The sequence below is a fragment of the Medicago sativa genome, chromosome 3 (genome assembly GCF_051527215.1).
Source record: "Medicago sativa cultivar Bolivia chromosome 3, Bolivia_mono, whole genome shotgun sequence".
NCBI classification, from domain to species: domain Eukaryota; kingdom Viridiplantae; phylum Streptophyta; class Magnoliopsida; order Fabales; family Fabaceae; genus Medicago; species Medicago sativa.
In genome coordinates this window covers 38,378,679-38,392,127 of record NC_140751.1, presented here as the reverse complement: position 1 = coordinate 38,392,127, position 13,449 = coordinate 38,378,679, and the positions used below count along the sequence as shown (strand labels likewise).

Genomic DNA, 13,449 nt, shown 5'->3' with positions numbered 1-13,449 from the left:
TATGAACCCAAAATTTACTCCATCCGGACCTGGACTTTTAAAACTATCACAGTCCCAAATAGCGTCCTTAACTTCATCCACAGAGAAAGGCTTGATAAGACCATCTTCCTCACCCACAGACAAGGTTCGGAACTGCAAGTTAGACACATTTGGTCTCCCTCATTCTGCACCTGGTAGTGCTGCCCAAAATGAGTATAGACCACCTGTCTAAAGTGTTGTACTCCTTCAATCACAACACCATCCACCAGAACATAACTAAAAGCATTACGTCGGCGACGAGCACTAGTGCAAATCAGGGATACAAGACCTGTTTTTTAGAGATTTAAAACCTGTTTTTGAACCGGGGTTATATTAGTAGGTGTTGTAAGTTTGACATATGACACCTGTTTTTTAACAGGTATAAAAACCTCTTACCATAACTGTTTTGTAAAAAAATAGGTGTGGTATGAGTATTTATCACACCTATTTTACACAAAAACAAGTGCGAAAATAAGCATATAACACCTTTTTTAAGTAGAAAACAGGTGTGAAAAATGACTTTTTATATAAAAAAAATTACATTATGGCAGTAATAATTGCCATTTTTTCATAAAAATTAATAAGTTGAATGTTGAATATTAAATACACAATTAACATCTCAATAGCCCAAATAAAATATAAAATATCAAACTAATGGTACAAACAATTCAACAAAAAAAATTACTATCAAATACAACCATTCAAGACAATTTTTTTTGAAAAATCCCATTGAAGACAACATTACAATGAAATACAACCACTCAACACAAACATAACTAGTAACACTATAGCATAACTTCATTAACTTATAACCTATAACATAACAACTCCTCTGACACTAAATCCACTATCCACAAGTTCCTCCCGTACATAACCAGTAACACTATATAAGCCAACATTTCTTGCTCTTACCCATGAGACAACCCCATGCTTCACATCCCACAATCAAAACCTCCCCTCCATTTTGCAGCCTCCTAATTTCACCTTTCTAGCTCCTAATGCCAAAGGCCTCGACCACCAATGACCCAATTCATACTTGAAGCTTGTGTATTTTGTACTTAATCATTTCCAATGTAATCAAACTGAAAACACAAGATCAAACAAAACACAGAACATAACAGCAAAATAAGGAATGATCCTGATGCAAGTAAAGCTCCAACATATTTCACTTACCTCAAACATATGAAACTGACCCATGAGAAAAGTGTGATACTTTTTCAAAAATTTCTCTGCTTCTATCTTTGTAACAGTCCTTTTTCTTCAAGGCCAGCGAAATACACTAAGCAATACAACCAATGCTTCCACAAAATGTACAAACTTGTAAATGAGGGAATTGTAACAAAGAGCAAGGGAATCACACCAGCACATGGCAAACTTGTAAATGAAGATGCAAACTTGTAAAATATAAATAGATGTTATAAAGATGGAGAAAAGAAAAAAGTATCAACATGATGCTCTTAAACATGTTCTAATAACGAAACTAACACCATACCTGAATGGAAATCACATAATAAAATTAGCAAGAGTTTCTATGACTCCCTTGTAAAAAAGAACATATACATTTCTACTTGTTTAGGTAAGGCCCGGATGTATCAGATGCTTCATCAGCCAGGAAAAAAATATTTACACATAAAGAAAATGAAATAAACAAAGTTTGATTCATGGTTTCATTGGCTTTACCTACCTTTGAGATAAACATGTAAGCAGTTAAGTACCTAAGTTTCAGATCATAAAGTATGGTCCAGAAAACAAATATGAACTAAATAGCGATATGAAGCAAAAAATAAGTGTTGAATCCAGAGCAAACTAACAATAATATCAAGAACAATTTTATATCTAAAACTTCATTTATTCAACCCCATACCATACACGGTTGGGGGAGAGGGGATGGCGAATTGGCATTGAAGAGAGACGAGGGTTAAGAGAATAGGAAGAGAGAAAATTTATAATCTCCACATATCATAAAATTTTTGTTTATAAATTGGAATTGTATCAAATTCATACTCGCGATCAGAAGCAATTATACATGGAACTTAAATCAAACGACAAACATGTGCCTTTTCCTTCGAAGGATTACCTATTGCAATCAAGACCTTAAAAATCAAACAAGAAAATGAAATCAATTTAAGCTTTAAAGCTAAATCCAATGTCAGTTCAAATTAAACTAAACATGCATGATTTAACTACCAAATTAGGAAAGTAAATTCTGAAGAAGAAGCCATGGTTTTCATATAGGAGGATGAGTCTCTAGCTTACCTCTTCTTTTGGTCTCTATGAAAATGAAATCTATAATAGTCTTTATGAATACGAAATCTACGAGCCATGATTTTCACCTGCACCATATTCAAGAAACCACTTAAAGCATTCACAATTACATAAACCATAATATAATTCAAATCATGTGATTCTAAGAGCCATGTACCAACATGTCTACACAAGTTATTCTAATTTACTTTATCAATACCCATAATATTTCACAGATTCATGAATATGAATAAACCTCATTATAGTGGCAACATCATTAGTTCAACATATATCATTAAACTTTTTTGACTAAAGCATAAAACTTTATTAATTAAATTTTACATTCTATAACTCAACAAAATGCAGACAAAATGCCAACTGCAAAAACCTGGGCCGAACAGCAACAGAAACTCAGAAGAGAACAACTGAGAACAAACAGCTCACCCACTAATCAAACAATCCCATCTCCATCTCCTAACACACCGCAAGTTTATAATGATAACCATGTCAGCCATTATCTTAATATCTCCTAAAATCATTTAAAATCCACTCTCACACTAAATATCTCCTGTAATGAGTCATATTCACACTATTAGTTATGCAAAAAAAATCCAAACTCAACTATATAAGATACAAAATACTTCAAATAATCTTGGGGAATGGAAAAGGCTGAGGCGGAAACGGAGTCGCTTTGGAATAGAAGCGTCAATGCAATAAACCAATTTAATTAATCCAATTAGATTAGAAATTAATAATATCAAAGGGAATGTGGTATTATGGTTGCATGCCAATTAAAAACAAACAAAAATAAAATGTAGTCGGAAGCAATACATTAGACTTACTTGTGGATTAACATGCCACAAAAGATTTATCACATACAATTGAACTACCAATTCACAAATTCTACCAAGCAATCAACTAGTATTCAATTATTGTTTGGTAACATATGCAATAACTAGATTTGTTTTCATATCTGTGTAAATTTAAGGCACAATTAACTTAAATTATCAAATAAAGAAACTAGTAAGGCTTTGTGATTCAAATGTGATTTAGACCAACCAACATAAGTTTCATTGTACACTTCAATTTAAAGCTTCTATATAACCACATCTCAAACAAACAGACACGCTTCTTGAAATGTTTGAAATTCAGAATTGAAAAGAAAAGAAATGTTGTAGAAAGTCAACTTAATCCAAGTTTCTTTAAAGCTAACATATGAAAAAGTGTACAAAATCATTCTCTATTTGTCTTGTTAAATAACAATATAACACTCTAACTATTAAAATAAACCATCTTATCACTAAGTTGGAATAATAATCACCTATATTATGTAAAATCTGTTTACATAAATGACTTCCTCTAAACGTGAACTTTACAACCCTTGCATATTAGTTATCTAACAAAGTATTAGATCTCAAATGTTTTCACTTTAATAACTATCAACGAACTAAGATCATAATAGAACACAAACAACATGATCAATTTTCAGCTAAGACTACAAAATTGCCAATATCATCTGAAACGTCAAAACCCTCGTTTTAATATGGTTACCTAAAACACTCACATAAAAATCTATTATTTTTCTTTGTCAATAAACCATAAATTGTTAATCTTTTCACAAAGACACTGTTCTTAAATAAATCAACTAGAACGTTTAACCATCGAATGAAGAGTAAACAAACACTAGAGAAGTGAAGATATAACAAACAAGCACAGATAGATTGAGGAACTTGATTGATGAATAAAATAAAACAATAATAGATAAATGACTTGAATACCTTAGCTTTTATCGATCGAGAAATTGAATATCTAGGTACGGGAGAGTTTGACCGCGAAACTGGAGAACTATTGTGAAACTGGATAGCGATTGCAAAATTGGAGGGCATGAGACTTAGAGTTTGATTCAGGAACGGTAGAGTTAGATTGAAGGGCTTGATGAATAACAGGAGATTCCATTGATGGGTTTGATGGCATAGGAGTGAAGAACCAGAGATAGGAACGAACGATGTACGAGATTGATTGATGAATAACTAGAAATCAATTGAATATGAATTTTTTTACGGGGGATTAATTGGTTTTTTGTGTGGTGGAATTTTTGGGTATTAATGGGTTTAAGGTGAGATTGCATCGACTAATGATGTTTCTAGATGAGATTTGACGGCGAGTTTTCCTTTTCTCTTTTTTTAATGGACATGAGAGTACTTCGATTTGATTTTCGATTATATAATTAGCATAATATTAGATAAAAAAGTATAATTATCCTGATAGGTTGAAACCCGAAGAGGGTGATCTATGCAAAAGTTAAGGATCAAAAGACAAAGTAACTGCCTCCGGTCAAGCACAATCCACTTGGGGCATATCTGTCGTCAAAAGAACCTCTGATTCGAAGCATCTGCTGATCAAAGTCTCGGAACAGGGGCAATTTAAAGTTGTTAGGGAGTTACGGATATTGTGTTCAATGTACCTTCCCATTATATTTACCATTTTCCAAATTTTTTCAAAGATCCGTGGAGCAATGTCATTGGCAGGTCACCACTCAATTCATCAAATTTGAGCATGTGCCCATTTATTTGGAACTCTTATTCATTCTATTCGCAAAATTTCTTCTATTTTTTATGGCAATACTTGAAGTAAAAAATTTCAAAATACAAAACTTTTTTACATCTTTTGAAAAGTGTGAACAACAAACACACTCTATTCGAACTCGTGAGTAGGTGAAGCGTACATCAGCATCCGCCTCGAGAACGGTTACATTCCAGAAGAGAAACATAACAAAGCACTATGGAGAGGGCCTCTGCTTTGAGCAATATGCTGTCACAATACAAAAAAATCAAAAAAATATATACAAAAAAAAAAGAGCTCGCTAAGTTAAAAACCTGAAAAGGCGACTTAGGCAATAGAGAGCGCCCTGGTGGACTGAAAACCCGAAAGGGCGGTCCAGGCAAAAATTAGGGGTATAAAAAAGGAATATATTCCCGGTGGACTGAAAACCCGAAAGGGCGGTCCAGGCAAAAGTTAGGGATTTTCAAAAGCAAAAACAAAAAAAAACATGATTACTGAAGCATGCCAGGGGAAGAGCACTCTGTGCTGGTTTACAAATGGCGACTTCTTCTAGACTTTTGGCTAAACAATGGGCTCTCCCCCAGGAGACATCAGTTGCTACCTTATGCCGGGCTCCGCCCCGTCAACGGCTCGATTAGTTCACAATAATATCATCTCCAAGGAAGTTTGCTGAGTGTTTGTACTGCGATGTCAGTCCGCCTCCCATCTTACCTGTCTTGTCTCGTTTCATCAAGTCACCTGTCATATACAGTTTATACAGTCGTACAAGCTACATTCATACATTCATGCATTAATACAATCATACATTCATACATTAATACTTTCACACATTCATACATTCATGCATACACAATATGTACACAACATCATTCATGCTTGGTTGCATCAGTTGCCCAAAGTCTTGTTCGGCTATATCCTTTCAGTCGGTCCTCAATCATCCTTAAATCAAGCAACAAGTTCGAACAAACGAACAACTTGCAATCACTTAATTTCTACTTTCACAAATGTGTTATTCCCCAGTTTGTCGGATTACGGAATATCAAGTGTTTCAATTCCCCGCATTGTCGGAATACGGAATGTCAAGTGTTTCAATTCCCCGCGTTGTCGGATTACGGAAGATCAAAATCATCATTCCTTGCTTTGTCGGATTACGGAATATCAAGTGTTTCATTCCCTAGTTTATCGAATTACGGAATGTCAAAGAGTGTCATCTCCCGGTAAGTCGGATGACGAGGCGTCACTCAATTTCTATTCTCTCAAGTGTCATTCCCCGTTTTGTCGGATAACGGAATGTCAAAAGTGTCATCCCAGTTTATCTGTTCAGGAGATGTCACTAATCAAATCAATTTCAATGGTGTCATCCCCAGTTTATCTGTTCAAGAGATGTCACTAATCAAATCAATTTCAAGTGGCTAGTTCCGACAAAAGGACAGTTTGAGTCAAATCAATCAATTTCAAGCGGCTAGTTCCGACAAAAGGACAACTTGAATCTACCTTCAATCAATTTCAAGTGGCTAGTTTCCGACAAAAGGACAGCTTGAACCCTTTCAAAAGTGTCATCCCCAGTATATCTGTTCAAGAGGTGTCACTAATCAATTTCAAAGGGCTAGTTTCCGACAAAAGGACATCTTGAACCCTTTCAAAAGTGTCATCCCCAATGTGTCTGGTTAAGAGATGTCACTAATCAATCATTTCAAGTAGCAAGTTCCAACAAACGAACAACTTGTAGTCTTTATTTTCATCAAGAGGGTCATCCCCAATTTGCTTGGTCAAGAGATTTCGCTAATCAACCATTTCAAGTGGCAAGTTCCGACAAACGAACAGCTTGTAATCTTATTTTCATCAATGAGTGTCATCCCAGTGTGTCTGGTCAAGAGATGTCACTAATCAATCGTTTCAAGTGACAAGTTCCAACAAACGGACAACTTGTAATCCTTATTTTCGTCAAGAGTGTCATCCCCAGTGTGTCTGGTCAAGAGGTGTCGCTAAAAAGTTTTGTCTCCAGCTGACAGTCATCTTCCCCAGTGAAACTATAATATCCCCTAGCAGAGTCGGATCCCTTTTCTTTAACGAACTTGGGTATCCCGTTGTTGTTTCTCTTTCGAGTCAAATCATCTTCGCCGTCATGCATTCATAATTACATCACAAGCATTCATAACGACTTAGGTCAAAATTGGTGTATTTTTGTATTTAAGTCTCTTCGGCCCATCGAATCAAAGATTCCATCTTCAAATCTTCAGACGAAGAAACTTAAATAGGGGCATCTGTCATACCTCAATTTTTGACCTAAGTTCCAACATTCATACACTCTTCGATCATGAATAATCTATGACTTTTCAATGAAAAGTTCGACGGAGAGGTATTTTAAAATACCTCATTTTTTGGTTCCGAGTCGGGACCTCTTCTCTCTTTATTTTATGTTGTTTTTTAATATATATTTTCATCTTTTAATTAAATGTTCTAATTAACTTTTTAACTTTAATTTTTAATCTTTATTTTGATCTTTAATCTTTATTTTAATTTTGTTCTATTTGGTCATTATCTCTTTGCATTTTTATTTTTTTACTTTTTCTTGTTATTGTCCAAAACGTATAAGTGAGTGCGATAAGCCCAAAATTTGCTGATATACAAAATTTGCTCATATCCAAAATTTGTCCATATCCCAAAATCATCCCAATCCAAAATGTGCAAGCTGTGAAATCGAAGCTAAGTGCAAATGCGTTCCCCCTTTTGTTCCAATCCCAAGTGCAGATTTTTTGCCTCATTTTAACAAACTCTAACCCTAGTCCTAATACTATAAAAGAAACAGTGTACACACACAATCACGCACACAAAATATTCCAGAAAACAAACCAAAACCCTAGTTTTTTTAGTTTGAATTTATTTATTTTCAGAACCTTTAGCCACCGCATAAGATCTTTAGTTTTCAAACCCTTATTTCTTTGCAATTTTGAATTCAATGTTTATGATTCTTATCAATTTTAATTATTGCTGCCATACGTGGTTCCAATTTCAATTACTATCTCCTTTTGATCACTAGCATTATTTTCAAACAATTTCAATTCATGCTGCCGTGTTAATCCAATAGCTTATTTAATTATTTTCCTTAAGTTTCATGTATGTTTCTTTGTGTTTCATCGCTGTTATTAGTTGCACCTGCCATTCCATACCTTTTCCCCACTATTGTTGCATAATTAAATTCCAAATTTGCTGTTGCCGTGTTCGTTGTTGCTGCTGTTATTATTCCATCGTTGTTGCTTCATAACAGTGCCGTTGTATTCCAATTCCAATCATTAATTTTCTACCGCCGCGGTTGTTATGTTTCAATATTATATTAGTATAACTTTCTATTGTAGCAGTGGACTTGAACTCACTTAAAGTTTTCAGAAAATTGCAGGTGTTTGCAAGGCTGTGGCTTCTCTCCAAAGTTAAAAGAGATTCCATTATAAAAGAACTGGTGGCCTCTTCACATTTCTTTTATTTTTTTTTTCTTCATGCATTTTTATTTTCTCTAGCATTTTTTTCTTAGTTTAGGTTTATTATTCTGCATTTATTTCTTTCATATTCTTTTTATGTCATTTATTTTTATCGTTTAGAATGTAAAAATAGGCTTTAATGTAATTTATTTTATTGCAGACCCTAGAATGTATAATAGGTTTTTTTGTAATAGCTTTAGGTGCATGTGTGTGTATGTTTACCTTTTATGCTTGGTAGTTTAGGTAAAAGGTCCTCGTGGTGGTCCAACGCCACCATAAGGTACCCTACGCTTTACTTTTCTGCTTAGTTAGTTTAATTTTAGTCCAATTATTTAAAAACAAAAAAAAAACATGCAAATAACAAAATCAAGTGACCGTCTTTTTCATTTTATTTTCTTAAATCAAACATTAATCAATTTTTTAATCAAGCCCTTTGCCTACTTACCCTCACGGGTAAGTAGGCAAAGGGCTTGTCCTTCCAAACAATAAAAAATGTAGATAAATTAGGTCTTTATTTTTTAATCACTCTAAATTCCATTTTTTTAAAGCAAGCAATTTTATAGCACATTATATAAATAAAATCAAGAGGTTCCCGTAAGATACTACGAACATAAAGGGTGCTAATACCTTCCCGTTATGTAACTAACCCCTGAACCCAAAATCTTTTCAAATACGGGGTAGTTTGAACTTTTTCCCCCTTTTCCTTAAAAAATTAAATGTTCTGTGTCGTTAAATAACTAGTGAGTCAAAAGCTAATCAAATAGCCTTGATCTCCGGAAAATGACGCGACACTTCTCTACACCGCACCACATTAAAGTCACTACAAACACACACCTTCTTTCCCCGTAAAGCCTGAAGCCGAACCGATAAATTATCCCAAAGCACTTATCTAGCGTTGACATCACACGGTGCATACACATTGAATAAGTGGAACTCCTCATTAGAAGAAATAAACCGGCCATGTATACTCAACGTGATCACAACTGCCAGAATAGCACACCTCAACCTCCGAAGTATCCCAAATAGTCATCAACCCTCCTGACGCCCCTAGGGACGGTCGAAAAGAAAATGCAGACTGCTGGCCATTCCAAGTCGAACCACACACACCATCATCGCACAATTGAAGCTTTGTCTCTTGGATACACAAAATCAACGGACACTTCTCCTTCACCAAAGATCGAACTTCCTTCTGCTTCTCATAAACACCCAATCCCCTTACATTCCAAGATATCAAATTCATCTCCCACACCCTCACCCTCACACCACTCACCACCTCCCACACCACCTACGAACCCCCCTCTGCCTCCTCCCCTGACCCACCTCCCTCACAACCGTCCTTTCCTCTTCCCCCTTCCCTTTCTTGCCAACATCACATCCTCTCGTACCACCAGCTCACTCTGTAACGCCCCATTTTTAGTAGATGTGTGAATATTTTTATATGACTTTATTTGTTATATATATAATTTTATGTGAAATATATGACTTTTGGTGCGACGTGTTTTATTTAAATATATGTTGTTACTTAATAAAATAGGAGTAAAATATTATTATTTTGGTTAATGGGAATTAAGTAGTAATTATGTGAGTTTAGTGGGAGTTGAGTGAGAAAAGGGGATGTTATAGTTTTGAGTAAAAGAAAGAAATTAAGTAGTAATTATGTGAGTTTAGTGGGAGTTGAGTGAGAAAAGGGGATGTTATAGTTTTGAGTAAAAGAAAGAAAAGTCAGACAAAACATTTTTCACGTACAAAAAAGAAAAAAGGAGTTTTTGAGAGAAAGAAGAGAAAGCTAGGAGAAGAGCTAGGAAGAGAGAATCCAACCATTTCTTGCTGTAGATTTTACGGAGTTAAGGTAAGGGTGGGATTCCTTTCAATAATATGTATATATAATTGTAATTTTTGATGAATTGTTGTTCTTGGTTTTATGGTTAGAAGTTTTATGTTAATTGAGGAAAATATGATGAATTGTGTTGTTTGATGAATGTTTCTATGTTGTTTTGGTTGCTATGTTGTATATAGAACCTGTAAACATTGTTCTAATTCATTTTGGGTGATTAGGGGATCAAAAATTGGGTTTTGGGGTGAAAAATGGTGCAAAAATCGTAACAACCTGTGCCAAATCGTGCTTCGATTTTGCCAAATCGTGCTCCGATTATTTACGAATGAAAATGCAAATTTTGACCCAAAAAATCGTGCTCCGATTTTCCAAATCGTACTCCGATTTGACAGCTTTCCCTGTTTTGCGTTCTTGCGTCTTTTTCACCCGTTTCTGTTTTGAATTAGCTTTCGGTGTAAACATGAAAGTTGTAGATAATTGAGTTAGCTTCCTAATGGCTTTGGAGTGACTAGAAAATTATTTGTAAATTTTGAGTTATGATGCAAATAGCGCAGATGGGTCTTGAGAAAACTTAAGAAAAACTCAGCATACTAATTCCGAGTTAGTCCAAAAACTTATGGTTGGTTTCCCAACTTCAAACTTAAGTATTAGGGACTCAGTTGAAGTGTTTTACGAGTATTTGGCTTATGTCTTACTGATCAAACTCGATTTATTTTGAAGAATGTTTTGGTTTGATATGAATGTAATCAATTAATGTATATGTGCTATGTTGATGAATTCCGTTGTTTGGTGTTATTGTGTCGATGTTGTTTAAGTTGTGGGGTTATGTGTCATAAATGCTTAGGCACATTGTTGTTGTCATAGATGTTGTTGGAGTTGTATGTTGATATACACTAGTCGAGTCCATTTGCATACTCATGTTATGGACCCCTTATGCCCTAGAATGCTAGTCATTCAACAGGTGGGGGCTTATGCCCTGGAATGTTTATCATTCACTTGGTGGGGGCTTATGCCTGGGATGCTTTAACCATCCAAATTGGTGGGGGCTTATGCCCTGGAATGCTTAGCATTCAACGCGCGTAGTTGGTACCACATGCATAATGCATTAGTTATTGTCGGAGTTGCATTGTCTTAGTTGTCGTTGTCGGTTGAATAGTTGGTGTTCATTGTTGATAATGACGTTTGTGTTGTTGTTGATGTTGTTTAATGTTGTTGAAAATGAATATGATGCTGAGTTATATATATATATATATATATATATATATATATATATATATATATATACGCATATATGAACTTGATAATGCTTGTTGTTGAATTGTTGTTGTTTTCCTTAATTTGATGAATTATATATTATTATTATTGGATGTGTATCTCACCCCTTCTGCTTGAAATTGTTGCCCTTCGTATGGGTAACCTGCAGGTTCTGAAGATTAGTAGGTATGGCTCTAGTGTCTAGGGCTCTGATACATATTAGGATGGGGATCGTCGCTAATGTTTTCCTTATTCCTTATGTATCGTATTTATGCAAGTATTTTATTGTTGGAGGTTTATTAATGTTGAAGAATAATATTGAAGAAAATTATGATTTTGTTGAGGGCTTTGTGCTAAGTTACGTAGACGCTGGATTATGTTAAAAGAAATTATTTCCGCTGCGATATTTATGAGGTTGATGGTTGTTTAAATAAATAGTATTATTTCTATTTATGATGAAATTTTGATATGTTGTGTAATACCTCATTATTTGTTTGACTCTGATGTATATTATATTTAATATTACGACGTTGGGAGAACAGGGTGTTACACACTCCCATGCACAACTACCCAATGTTTCCAATCAGTGTTAGCCGAACCAGAAGAAGAAGTTTTGTCAGATAACTCTTGAAAGATCAATTTTACTGCCTTTTTCAACTTAGCTGACCCTTGAAATTTACATCCTTTTTTCTTTAGAATTTTCATAACCGCTTTCCGATCTTGAATATGTAGCCTCTCCACTTTCTTCAAACTATGGATTGGATGACGTAGCATCCCATTCACTTTCTTCCACTTCTGAACATTGTCATCAACCTTAATGCACCGTTGATTAGAACGTACCCCCTTTTTAAAAAAATTCCGAGATGAAGACACCACCTGTAACACCCCGTTTTCCCAACATAAAAATTTCATAAATAAATCAGAGTTTTTCTACTTAAACGGAATGTCACATTTATTTTCATAAAATCATAAACGGAATAAATAACTATTTATCCTTCAAAATTCAACAACGTAACATTCAATACTTCGCAGTGGAATTATTCAACATCTAAACTAATCTTTGGCACAAGGGTCTCAACATAAAATCTTATTAAACTTAGTTCAACAACAATTCTTGAAAGATTCATAAAGGAATACGTAAGGAACAGAAAGCAATGACAAAATTCCCATCCCGTTACGTATCAGAGCACCTAGGACACACTTGTAAGAGAGTCTACTCACGATCGTGACTAATCTTGGTTACCTGCAAGTTACCCATACGAAGAGTAACATTTTCAAGCAGAAGGGGTGAGATTCACAAACAATAATATTAAGCATATAATTCATCAATTACATTTAACAACATGGATATCATCAGTTTACCATAGCAATAATCATTCATAGAGAACTTCATTAACAACTCATGGATAACAACTTATCCAATTAACGACTTTAACTCGACTATGCAACTTCAACTAGACTATGTAACTCTATCATCTTAAATCATCTCGACAATGCAAATGCATGTGGTACCAATTCAGGGCATCAAGCCCTCAACATATTTGAGAGTAAAAATGTGAAGAAGATTTAATTCTTAGACTTGGCTGAATTTTGATGATAACAAACTCACATCACAAAAGAAGAAAAATTATATGGAGGCTCAAGTTGAAGAATGAAGATAATGGGACTTAGGCTTGATAGTTATATTCTTGTAAGTATGGTTCTTATCTTTGACACTATCATTCTTAACAAGACTTAGAATGCTCAGAAAATAATTCCAAACATTTTTTCTAAATCTTCATATGAAGAAATGCTAAAGCTCTCATGAAAATAAATTACACACTCACAACAATTTTCATTTAAAAATGATTTTGCATAGAAATATTTTGAGAGGTGCATTTTTGTTTATAACTTTGAAGATATCTTTCAGCATGTTTTTTAATCAATCCATGAGATTAAAAATTGCATAATCATGCATATCTTGAAATGCTCTTTGATTTGTTTTTTGGAAAAAAAATTGCTTGATGGATTACGTTACATATTTCACACCAAGCATTGCATCATGACTTAGAAATTAATACA

The 13,449-nt window shown here is 34.5% G+C and overlaps 1 pseudogene; it reads right to left on the bottom strand.

Moving 5' to 3' along the window:
- Positions 1-9,540, bottom strand: part of LOC146937510 (uncharacterized) — a 32,890-nt pseudogene extending 23,350 nt beyond the window's left edge.
- Positions 9,541-13,449: the final 3,909 nt, after the last annotated feature.